We start from the raw sequence: 7,542 nt of genomic DNA, 5'->3' as shown, positions 1-7,542 counted from the left end.
GAGACTAGGAACATTTTAAGTTGGTGGAGGAAAATGAATCTTTTGTATCTCACCAGATTTTACCTTGTGATTTAGAAAGAAGTGGGAAGTAGAATATTTCTGGAGGCTCTCAAAGGTATACTCAGTGTATCCCAGTAGAATCATGGCTCAAAATTACTTTAATGCAATTGTGAGCTTTCCATGAAGTTTCAAAAAATTTTTCTCACATTTTCCAGAAATATATTCTTTCCATTCGAAAATAACATGAGTAGTTAAACTTGAAGCTTTTCTAGGAACTTTGTGATGTCCAAAATGATTTTTCACCACCTCAGGTGGTGAGTCATCTTTGATGTTGTAGTGAAAGTCTCTAGAGAGGACCTTTACTTGTCCCATGGGGATGTGAACAAGCCAAAGAAATTGAAAGAGGAATGCTGTCTGGATAAGTCAAAACTGAATGATCAAGGGACAGAGAATTTCAAGCAAGTAGGAATGGTGAAGTCTTCCCATTAACCTGCAGGATAGTTTGTCAGATGAGGTTAAAAGTAGTACCTGTAGGGCCATTGTAGAAATTAAGGAAGATAATGTATGTAAGTTGTGTGGGACAGGGGCAATTCTTTATTGCACAGAGCTGTCTCGTGCATAGAAGGACTTCTAACATTCTTTGCCTCTCCCCTGTGAAATCCCAGTTGAACCTCTGGAGTCACTGTGACAATTAAAGTTGCCCGTGTACATTTCCAAAATTACTTTGGCACAGGGAGGAGGGATGGTAGGCACCACTCATTTAGCCCTAGGACCATTGAACTAATTGAATTTTAAAGAGCCTCCCAGATCTGTGCATCTATAAAATCATAGCTTTGCCTTTCTCTTGTTTCTAATTAATTATATATAATTGATCCTCCAGTGGATTTGGCAAGACCATTTCAAATATTTTTCATTCCATTTTTTCATTCACCAACAGTACTTTGCACTGAGCAATACACATTGAGGGTACTGGGTACTGGGCACTGAAAACATCAGGGGAATAAGAATCGTGAATATGAGTAACTGCCCTTGGGTGAGTTGGGGAACACTAGACATACTGGGTAACCTTAGCTGGTTTTGTTTTCATCATTAAGTTGAAGAACCATGACCAGAGTAGAAAATGCTGCCTGTTTGGAAAATGACATGCTGGAAACTCTGGCTCAGGAGTCAGGAAATCCCCACTGTCAGTCTTCTTAGGCCGACACATTGGAGTTGAATTGGCCGTAACTGAAGGGGTCAGATTCCGAAGCCACATCAGTCCGCAAGTGTGCTCATGTCTATATGACAACTGATCAATTTAGGGATTAACATCAGTGAAGGCAGCTTGTCATAATGTAGTTAAAAGCAATGATTGTTTCCCTGAGTTCTTTTTCTACTTTATTTTAATTGCTGACTCAAAACTCCACAGATAAATCAGAAGAGCAGAAAACACATACCCAGAGAAGGCAGCAACAAAAAGGAACACACCATGAATCACTGAACAACCACAGCTCCCCAAAAGGTCCATATGATTTTCAAACAGTGGTCTGGACACCTGGGACTTTGCATTTTCCCCCAAAGCATCAAGTTATTCAATTTTAACCTATGTGCATATCAGAGAGGAATGAACTGTTTCATTTAATTTTGATTGGACTTTTGTTTACATGTCATTCTTTAACTTTTAATGATAAGTCTTGTGGTTGCTGTTGCATCACTGTTGTTTCATCCCCATTGCCCAAGACCCAGCTTGAGTGACAAAGAAGCCAGCAGAAACCTAGAGAAATAGCTGTTGCCCAGTGACTACAATTTCCAGAATGAGACAGGGACCCAGAGACCCTCTTGAAGTGGGAAGAGGAGAAAAGAGAGATTAGGAGAAGATTCCAGGGCATAGTCATGAAAAGGCTTATTTCAAGGGTCTCCATTTCTGGAGTGAGAAGAGACTTGCTTTAGGAAACAGGTTCTAGTCTTATGAAAACATTTTTTCCTGCTAGATATCTTAAAGGTCACATAGCTTATTAGCACAAGAATGTTTTTAACCACACAAGTTTCAGTAAAATGAAAATCAAATGCTACTAAGGAAACCAATTTTTAAAAATTATCTTGAACACCAAGTTAGCAAACAAGAAAAAAAAAATGCAGCTTATAGATCGGGATGAATAGCTTGAAGTTCTGAATGGCAGCACAGTGCCAGGGAAACCACAGACTGGGTTGTGTACCCCGAAGTGTGGAAACATGTTTTTCATCTTTTTTCCTGTCTCAAAGACGAAACCAGAAGGTTGGTGTACAAAAACCAATTCGCATACTGCTCCCCGAGACAGTAGCACCCCAAACGGCAAAAACATAAAGTGACTGTCCCGGCAAGGCAGACTCCAAGTGCGGCTGGAGAAGTTTCCTGGTTCGGCTGACGTGAGATGGGGTGGGGGTGGGGGCTAGATGTTTCCTCTCATCTCCTCACTAGAGAAAGCCAGTGGGACAGAGGTAGTCTTGAAGAGATGACAGGAAACAGCGTCTCAGAAGTGAAATGAGAGGCCATAAATAGACTTATTAGGTGGGAGTGCTAGGGGAGACAGGAAAGCAGGCTGGAGGTCTGTTCAGGAGTAAATGGAGGAGGGCTGTAGGTGCTTCACTGGATGGCGGGAAGGCAGGGGCAGGACAGTGTGGCCGGATGAAGTAGATCACTCCCAGCTTTTGGAAAGACCTGGCAATTCAGGGGAGCCAGTGGAACTTTGTGCAGAGTATGTAAAACGGAGGCGCTCAGAGTACATCCGATTCCCCCACCTCCTTGTTGCTTGGGGAGAGTGAAGAAGATAATGCAGTGGTCGGCAAACTCATTAGTCAACAGAGCCAAATATCAACAGTACAACAATTGAAATTTCTTTTGAGAGCCACATTTTTTAAACTTAAACTTCTTCTAACACCACTTCTTCAAAATAGACTCACCCAGGCCGTGGTATTTTGTGGAAGAGCCACACTCAAGGGGCCAAAGAGCCGCATGTGGCTCGCAAGCCACAGTTTGCACTCATAATTGAAAGTCATTATTATATCATTATCATTTTTTAGTTTCGTGTTTTCTTCCCAGCCAATTGGTGGGCACAAAGTAGCTTCTTAATTAACACTTGTTGATTGGATGCTTAATTGGAGTAGTCACAGAGGTACTAATGGTAGTAAACACAAATCAAGTAGGTATTTCATCACCAAAAAGGATTTATTCAGGAAAAAGAAAGGACTGCCATCTGATATGTGCAGACAGGGTGAGCCACATGCATGTAGAGAGAGCATGAAGCAGCAGAAAGCCACCTTTTACAGAGGGGAAGAGGAAGTTAAGGGGAGGGGCTGTTACAACCTAGAGTTCTTCCTGTAGGGCTTTAGTGATGACATAGGGTGTGAGAGTTCCTGCCACAGGCTCTCTGATTCCTATGTAGTTTAAGGTCTCTGTCATACATTCTGACAGGAGCAAACATTTATTTTGTACTGATTATGTGTGTATGTACTTACTATGCACCAACAATGGTTCTAAAGGCTTCACATGTAACTCTATAAGAGAGGTATTATTACTATCACCCCTTTTACGGATGAGGAAACTGAGACCCGGAATAGCTCAGTTTTAGTAAGTGGCAGAGCCAGGGCTCAAATCCATGGAGCCTGGCTCCAGAAATCATGTTCTCCCAAATTATTGGAATTTTTGCACATCCCATAAATTGCAGGGCACCAGTCACCAATTAGTCTGCTCATATGCAAAGTGGTTAAGTCTCTATGGGAAGCATTTAAAATGAGATGCATGGTCTACAATGCATTTTATTTTATGCTATCTTGTACTATCTCTATTTTATCATTCAAATGGATTATCTGTTTTTGGGGAAGAACCAATTTATCATGCATTTCACGTATTCCATAAAGTGTTAGTGAAGATACTCAACAAATGTTCCTTTGTGTATTCAAATGGGAATATACACTGAGTGGCCAGATTATTATGATCTCTGAATGCATAATAATCTGGCCACTCAGTGTGTATTCTATACAATAAAAGGCTAATATGCAAATTGTCCCCTCGACCAGGAGTTCAACCAGCAGGCAGGCAGGCCAACCGCACATGTCCCCACCCCCTGGCCAGGCTGGCTGGACCCCACCCATGCACGAATTCATGCACCGGACCTCTAATATATATACTGAGTGGCCAGATTATTATGCGTTCAGAGATCATAATAATCTGGCCACTCAGTGTAATAAACACTATGGAAAGGTTCATTTTAGGAAAAAAAAGTCATGCTATAGCCCAGGGCAATCTGGCCACAACATGTAATGCTTTGGGAACTCCCACAAATTCAATGCAATCAACTCCAATTATTGCCACCATCACCCCACCATTAGATTTAGGCCTCTAAGGAACTGAATTAAGTTATCATCTGTTCAACAAAGGTTTATCAGACACCTACATAACCAACCACTATTCTATGCACTGGTGATATTGACACATCTAAGAGGTGATTCCTGAGCAGAAGGAACTCCTAATTTAATGGAAAGGCAGACAAGCAATGTAAAACTCCTACAAAGTTTACTGGTAGTTCAAGTGTGACAGAGTAGTGTTCTGGGAGAGCTGCATTGTAGCAACAGCCTCTCTAATTCACGAATCCTGTACCCGGTTGTCTCCACCAACTTCTTTCCTCTTCAGGAAGCTTCCCTCCCCTCTCTCTAAAGAGGAAATGTGCCAATAAGACCCTATAAGACTGTCTTTTCTGGTAAAAGATGACAAACACCTGCCAGAATGACCAAGATTACATTAAGTCTTAAGATAAAAATAGTTATTCAAGTTTTTTTTTTTTTCCAGGAAATAAAGGACCTCAACCTTTCTTCCCTAACCAATTCTCCTTTGTAAAACAGCTCTATATTACTAACCCTGTCTTCCTAATATAGTTATTGAATAAAAAGGGGGGGGGATTTGATCGTAGAGCATTCTTTTTTCAGTAGGTACTCAGGACTGCTTCAAAGAACTTTCCCCTGAAATTAAGTTCAGTTATACTGCCACCATCACCCCACATTAAAATTGACTGGACTAGAAAATAGTTACTGAGAAAAGAAAAAGGTTTATCTCAAGGTAATAAGTGAAATTCAAGTGTTTATCACATTCCTTTAAGTTAACACAGAGTGTGGCAGGATAGGCATTTTTCTAATGCTGGTTGTTATGCTGGGGAGTAATGTCACTGTTTCAGGGAAGTTGTATTGGTTTATGCACAACCTATTCCAATGTTTCCGTATTTTGCTCCACCAGCTGACGGCAGCTGACGGTCAGGTATGGCGAGCCTAGTGCAGTGAGCTTCGCAGGAGTACAGCGCGGCTCGCAATGGGAGGAGCAGAGCACCGTTCACCTCCTTCCTCTGAGTGGTGCAGCCTGGCCCTGGCGCTTCCTGTGCTGCTGGTCAGTCCGCCCCCATCTCTGCTCCATTTCCTATCACCTCACAGAGGGGCAGCCTCAGACCTCCCTTACGCCTCCTGCCAACAAACTTCTTTTTACTATTTTAAAAAGAAATAAGGTCCTGTGTTTACCTCAGGGTTTCTTGCTTTATTACAGATCTAATGTTGAAAAATGGTGTTGCTGTTTTTATTAGAATCACTAGAGGCCCGGTGCACGAAATTCGTGCACGGAGGGGGGTTGTCCCTCAGCCCAGCCTGTACCCTCTCCAATATGGGACCCCTTGAAGGCAGTCAGACATCCCTCTCACAATCCAGGACTGCTGGCTCCCAACTGCTTGCCTGCCTGCCTTCCTGATTGCCCCTAACCGCTTCTGCCTGCCAGCCTGATCACCCCCTAAACCACTCTGCTGCCAGCCTGTTTGCCCCCAACTTCCCTCCTCTGCCGACCTGGTCACCCCTAACTGCCCTCTCCTGCAGGGTTGATCACCTCCAACTGCCCTCCCTTGCAGGCTTGGTCCCTCTCAACTGCCCTCCCTTGCAGGCCGGGTGCCTCCCAACTGCCCTCTCCTGCTGGCCATCTTGTGGTGGCCATCTTGTGTCCACATGGGGGCACCTATATTGTGTGTTGCAGTGATGATCAATCTGCATATTATTCTTTTATTAGATAGGATAGAGGCCTGGTACAGGGGTGGGGGCCAGCTGGTTTGCCCTGAAGGGCGTCCCGGATCAGGTGGGGTTTCCCTTGGGGTGTGGGGCGGCCTGAGCGAGGGGCCTGTGGTGGTTTGCAGGCTGGCCACGCCCCCTGGCGACCCAATCGGAGGCCCTGGTATCTGGAATTTATTTTCCTTCTACAATTGAAACTTTGTAGCCTGGAGCGGAGCCAAGCCTGGGGCTCTGTCCGAGGCCCGCCAGCCATTTGTGCTAGGGTTATAATTGAAACTTTGTAGCCTTAAGCAGGTGAGCCCGGCCAGGGTGTGCGAAAAGTTTTGCTTCCCCTGTTGCCGGCGGCAACCCTGGCCTGCTCTCTCAAGCTCCATTCTGCCGCCATTTGTTTGAATTTGTTTACCTTCTATAATTGAAACTTTGTAGCTTGAGTGGAGGCTTAGGCCTGGCTAGGGCAGGCAGAAAGCTTGGCTTCCTCTGTTACCTAGGAAACCTTGCTCTCTGTGGCTGTAGCCATCTTGGTTTGGGTTACTTTGCATACTCGCTCTGATTGGATGGTGGGCGTGGCTTGTGGGCGTGGCTTGTGGTGTGTCAGAGGTATGGTCAATTTGCATATTTGTCTATTATTAGAGAGGATTATTTCTCTTGGCTTTGGTTTCAGGGTTGCATGGTCCACGCGGTCTCTCCACCCCCATCTTCCCTCCTCAGACACCGTGATTTTTAGTCTGTGATTTGAGGCTTCTTTGACATTACTTGCATTGAGTTATAATAGAAAAATCTTTATTTCTTTTTAAAAGCTTTTTTATTTGGAAAACTTTAAAACATTTATAGGTGTAGAGACTATATCCTATTGAACACTTAGAAATTCATTATCCTGCTTCAACAATAATTTACTCATAACCAATCTTTTTTTTTTTTTTAAATCTATCCTCTCCCTTAGCTTCCTTCCCATAATATTTGGACACAAATCCCAGAAACTATACCATTTTATCCATAAATATGTATCTCTAAAATGAATCTTTCTATAACATAACCACAATTCCATTATCACCCTTAAAGGGATTAAAATAATTTTTAAAAGAGCTAGTCCAATACCTGTACTTGCAATATGTGTGTGTGTATATATGAAATAAATTAAAATATAAGTTATTACTATTTGAAAACAAAATATATTTGAATATTTTTTATTAAAAAAATCTTTATTGTTGAAAGTATGACATATATCCCCTTTCCCCCCCATTGAACTTTCTAGCCTGGCCCCGCCTAAGGATTTCACCACCCTATTGTCTGTGTCCATGGGTTATGCATATATTCATACAAGTTCTTTGGTTGATCTCTTCCAACCCATCCACCCACCTCCACCTTCCCTCTGAGCTTCCATAGTCTGTTCCATGGTTCTATGTCTCTAGATCTATTTTGTTCATCAGTTTATTTTGTTCATTAGATTCCACATATGAATGAGATCATGTCATATTTGTCTTTCTCTGACTG

This window comes from Cnephaeus nilssonii, assembly GCF_951640355.1.
Source record: "Cnephaeus nilssonii genome assembly, chromosome: 6".
NCBI classification, from domain to species: domain Eukaryota; kingdom Metazoa; phylum Chordata; class Mammalia; order Chiroptera; family Vespertilionidae; genus Cnephaeus; species Cnephaeus nilssonii.
The sequence above is the reverse complement of the archived record's forward strand: the minus strand, read 5'-3'. Positions refer to the sequence as shown.